Genomic DNA, 6,000 nt, shown 5'->3' on the forward strand with positions numbered 1-6,000 from the left:
AGGAGAAGGAATAGGTGAAAAAGAGGAAATATTTTTTTTAAAAAAAATAACGTACGCACTTAAATACATGCCTAGCTCGGTCCATTTTTGGGAGGTGAACTTTTTCTTTAGAATAAATCTAATGGTTGTAAGGCTTAGGTGGGCCTGATTTTGGAAGGTGATAATTATAGGGTGTTACAATTTTAAGCATAACATATATACCTCATCTATAATACCAGCATATAGTAAAGATGGGTTTTTAACTGTAAATTTATTAATCATAAATAATCTAACAACATAAGCTGATAAAAAGTACATGTATGATTTAAATGCTATAGTTGCTCAAATGCTTTTATATATATTTTGCTTTCTAACTAATAGAAGGAAAAGAGTAGAACAAGATCACTACTAGAAAAATCATTTGTTGCCACGAAAAAAATCATGGCATCAATACTAAAATTGTGGCAATAAATACATGTTGCCACAATTTTAAAATCGTTGCTAGCCGTGATAATAAATAGCGTAGTAATAGGTTATTGCAACGATTTTTATTTAGTGGTAATAAATTTAGATGTTGCTACGGAATGGATGTGGTAAAAAAATCATATTGCAACACTTTACATCGTTGTCATAAAAATTATTGCCACCACTCCATATGTGGCATTAGTTCTACGTACCAAATTAAAAGTTCAAATATTAATCTATCATCCTATCTATTTATATTTATTTCTTTATACCATGTCTTGGCTAGGATTCGAACCCAAGACCTATCCTTCACGCATGATCTCTTTTATCAACTCACCTACGCATCAATTCTGTTGGAATATGCATATCGTTCCATTTGAGCTTACCTATGAGATTTGAATCATAGATTTGAATATCTAAAAGATTTCAAATGAAAAAGTTATCAACTATGAAATTATAGATCTCGTCGAGAGCTACAATTTCCATATAAAATTTGTCCCAATCCGTATCCATATGAAAAAATTAAGTTAAATTATGATATGACAATTTTTTTATTGCAACGAATTTGTTGATCGTGGCAACAAAAAATAGTGAAAAGTACCATGTATTATGTAAATTGCCACAAAAATTAAAACTGTGGCTATAGAACATGTTTTATGCAACAGTAAGATTTTTCGTGACGATATCTCATTTTCTATTGCAACAAAAGTACTAAATAAAACAACGATTGTACAATATATTGCCACAGAAAAATTATCATTGCAATAGTACAATATATTGCTACGAAATATTTTTTGTTGTAATAATTTGGTGGCAATAGCTCAATTATTTTGTAGTGAGAATAGGGTACGGAGTACGTACACGTATACATACGTTAACACAAATAAGGTGGGCCTAGTTTGGTGGTAGATTAGGATGGGTGGATTATTTTTTTTTCTACATCTAATCTAATGGTCTAACAGAATGGGTCTACCAATTTAAATGAAAATTAAAGGTTAGATGTTTTTCTGCCACGTGGCAGCTTAGGAGCGTTTATAAAGTGCCGTGTGCTACCACATGGTGGCTTAGGAGAATTTTGTTTACAGTAATGCTCCATCTCCACCGGTAATAGATCCAATCTACACCGTTTATTTTTTTTTCTACCAGAAGTAAGACTCATAATTCATAAAGCAACGGTTGAGCTCAATTCTACTATGATAATACTGTGATACAAATGTCCGAATTTGCCCCCCAACCCCACACCAATAAATCAACGGTTTACTGCCTTCTCATTGCAATCTCCAGGCTCCGGCCGGCAGCGAACAATCAAAGAAAGAAGGCGACAAGAAAAATCTTCGGTGTAATTATATTTCTTCTTACAAGTCGTTTTTGAGTCAATTGTCCTTTTGTACTATCTACTGTTTTCCTAGGTATATATTACATATGAAACACTCTTTGCATGTCCCCCCCCCCCCCCCCCCCCCAAAAAAAAAAAACCATCATTGTTGAGAGGTAAATAGATAAAAAAAAAAGAAAAATGGAGCACTCCTTGGTACCTGCTCAAGACTAAAAAATTATAAACACTAAAAATTACAGTTCCTATCTGTTAGCATCTTCTTAAGGACCATAAAATTGTATTTTTAATAACTGATTATGTCACACCAACACTATATAGTCGTCGTCTCTGACCTCATAATAATTGAACACAAAACTCAATTTACACATGCAAGAACAAAATTTTAAACTGATATGAGTACGTACTATTTATGTTTATATTTATCTTCTCAGCCTAAGAAAATTAAATTAGCAAGTTTACGAAGTGATACCATGTGCTATCACAAGAAATTTAAATTAGCAAGTTTATGAAGTGATACTATGTGCTGTCACAATTTCTCATAACTATTTATCCAAAGATTTGCTATCAAAATAGCTTGCCCCATCTGCCATTGCAGTCATCAGTGCTGATAAAAGAATAGATATACAGTAAGCCAGTCACCATTAATGCCTCTGATAGTGTTACATATTATATTGGTTAAGGCTGTGTTTAGATCCAGGAGTAAAAATTTTTGCCGTATCATATCGGATATACGGACACACATTTTAAGTATTAAACGTAGTCTAATAACAAAACAAATTACAGAATTCGCCTGTAAACTGCGAAACGAATTATTAAGCCTAATTAATCCATCATTAGTAAATGTTTACTGTAGCACCACATTGTCAAATCATGGCGCAATTAGGCTTAAAAGATTCGTCTCGCAATTTACACACAATCTGTGTAATTAGCTTTTTTTTGTCTATATTTAATGCTTCATGCATGTGTCGAAACATTCGATGTAACAGGGTGAAAAAACATGTCAGGGGATCTAAACAAGCCCTAATTACTTCAAGCTACTTCTTGAGTACGAAGGAGCTGTCTACTATCTCCATCCCAAAATAAGTGCAGCCGTAGGTATCCGTGTCCAATGTTCGACTGTCCGTCTTATTTGAAAAATTTATAAAAAAATAAAAAGAATTAGTCACACATAAAGTATTATTTATGTTTTATCATCTAATAACAATAAAAATACTAATCATAAAAAAAATTCAAATAAGACAAACGATCAAACGTTGAATATAAACAGTGCAAAACTGCACTTATTTTGGGACGGAGGGAGTCCCTAACTGATATACCAACAACATATATAGTCATCTATTGCCTCATAATATTTCAACACAAAACTCGATTAATTTACACATAAAGAAAAATTTTAAACTGATACGAGCACGTTCTATTTATGTTTATATTTGTGTTTTCTCTGCCTATGAAATTTAAAGGAAAATTTTCGTTCTTGCACGTACTTTAATGTGCAATATTTATTTTACCCCTGTTTTTTAGGGTTTTTGTTTTTACCCCTACATTTTTAAAATGAATCAACCATTTACCCCTATTCCGTTAATTCTTGCTAACAATGTTAAATGTAGGGGTAAAAAGACAAGTATACCCTTAAATATTTTCTGTACTTTTGACATAATCAAAATACAAACCTATTGATGACATACTATAGTAATAATTTAATTTGTCAAAAATTTGTGAAAGTTTGCCAAAATTTAGGTCAAAATTGAAAGTGGTGTACAAAAGTACCGGAAAAATATCTAAGGGTATACTTGTCCTTTTTACCCCACATTTAACACCGTTAGTAAGAATTAACAGAATAGGGGCAAACGACTATTTCGTTTCTAAAAAAATAGGGGCAAAAACAAAACCCTAAAAAACATGGGCAAAATTAATATTGGACATCAAAGTAGGGGCAAGAATGAAATTGCCACAAATTTAAATTTGCAAGTTTATGAAGTGATATCACGTGCTGTCACAAGAAATTTAAATTAGCAAGTTCATGAAGTGATACCACGTGCTGTCACAATTTCTCATAACTATTTATCCAAAGATTTGCTATCAAAATAGCTTGCCCCATCTGCCATGCAATCATCGTTGCTGATAAACCAATAGATAGGCAGTAACCATTAATGCTTCTGATAGAGTTATATATTACTACTTGTCCAAAAAAAAGAAAATTCTAGCTACGAACCACCCCAGAAGTCACTTAAAGTTTGACATTCCACCCCATAAGTTATTTTGTTGCAAATGCCCACCCTGTACTCGATTTTGTTGCAAAAACACCCCACTGCACACGTGCTTAACCGAAACAGCCCGTTATCGCTAATACAGAGCCACCTCAGGCTAAGCTAGCTGAATCAATCATGTCCAAGTACTTGCATTAGACTTATTCTTTATGTTTCATTGATTTTTTTTTTTTTTGCATATAGCGAAACTGAGTGCAACAACATTTAAGCTCTCATCAACAATTTTATTTGTGGAATCTGCAGAAAAGTGTCAAGATTATACTCCTAGAAGTATTTAAGTTTGGTAAATACCATGTTGACGCCTCACAATTTAGGAAAACGTAAATGTATCGATTCGGTTAAACACGTGTGTCCTGGGGGTGTTTTTGCAACAAAACGAAGTAAGGGATGGGCATTTGCAACAAAATGACTTATACTCCCTCCGTTTCGAAATGTTTGACGCCGTTGACTTTTTAGCACATGTTTGACCATTCGTCTTATTTAAAATATTTAAGTAATTATTAATTCTTTTCCTATCATTTGATTCATTGTTAAATATATTTTTATGTAGAGATATAATTTTACATATTTTACAAAAGTTTTTGAATAAGACGAACGGTCAAACATGTGCTAAAAAGTCAACGGTGTCAAATATTTCGAAACGGAGGGAGTAGGAAGGAATTTCAAACTTTAAGTAACTTCAGAGGTGGTTTTTGTAATTTTCCCAAATTTAAATTACCATGTTTACGAAGTGATACCACATGCTGTCACAATTTCTCATAACTATTTATCCAAAGACTTGCTACCAAACTAGCTTGACCCATCTGCCATTTCGGTCATCGGTGCTGATAAACAAATAGATATGCAGGACCCATTAATGCCTCTGATAGTGTTATCTATTAAAGATAATCCCTTATATGCCACTGAAAATTGGTCGGATCCCTTATATGCCACTGAATATTGGCTCTTCCCTTATATGCCATTGGTCCAAATTTGCGCACCCTCTCATGTCACTACCGTCAGTTGACCGTGTGTTGACCGTTAACTCTCAAGTAAAAAAGACATATTTTCCCTGTCTGAGTTGTTAGGCATGCCCTATACTCAGAAGGGTAAATACGTCTTTTTTCCTTTAGAATTAACGGTCAATATACGGTCAACTGACGAGAGTGGCATGAGAGGGTGCACAAATTTGGATAAATGGTATATAAGAGAAGAGCCAATTTTCAGTAGCATATAAGGGATCAAACCAATTTTTAGTGGCATATAAGGGATTCTCTCAATATACTAGTTGATACCCCGTGCGTTGCCGCGAGATTTCGTAGATGAAATTAGATAGCTAAGACATATGACGTGTTCAAAATATTTAGTGTAGCATAACTTAACATATATTTATATGATAAAAAATTGGCCGTGGAAAATATTTTTGGGGTTCAGCTTTGTAAGATTAGCAGAAATAATGCAAGAGATGATAATCACATAGTCCAATAGGGAAACTAATATAGGACAACATTTATAATACGGGAAAAAATAAACGACAGACATTAAAGCGTATAATACAATGGGAATACTACTAGTGAATCAAGTACTACTCAATTCAAGTTGCTCTGTTTGTAAAAAAGCACAATTCCAATTCAAACCGAATGAAAAGTAAGAAATATAGGATTGGATTGTTGGCAGGTTTTTTTTTTTTTTGGTCAGATTGGCACCTTTCCCTTCACCTATCTTGATTTGCCCCTAGGTAACACTAAGCCTAGAGTGGAATTGAAAGAAGACTTATATGCTAACTCAGCCTTTTTACCTATGGAGATAGGTTACTTTGGTCAACTCAGTCTTCTCATCATTGCTAATATATTGTATGTGCACTTTTAAGTTACCTAAAACAGTCATCCATAATTTTAACAGAGCAAGGAAGCATTGTTTTTAGAGAGGTTCTGATATAAACTCGAATAAAAAATCTTTAGCAGCTAGTATAGG

This window comes from Oryza glaberrima, chromosome 11 (genome assembly GCF_000147395.1).
Source record: "Oryza glaberrima chromosome 11, OglaRS2, whole genome shotgun sequence".
NCBI lineage: Eukaryota > Viridiplantae > Streptophyta > Magnoliopsida > Poales > Poaceae > Oryza > Oryza glaberrima.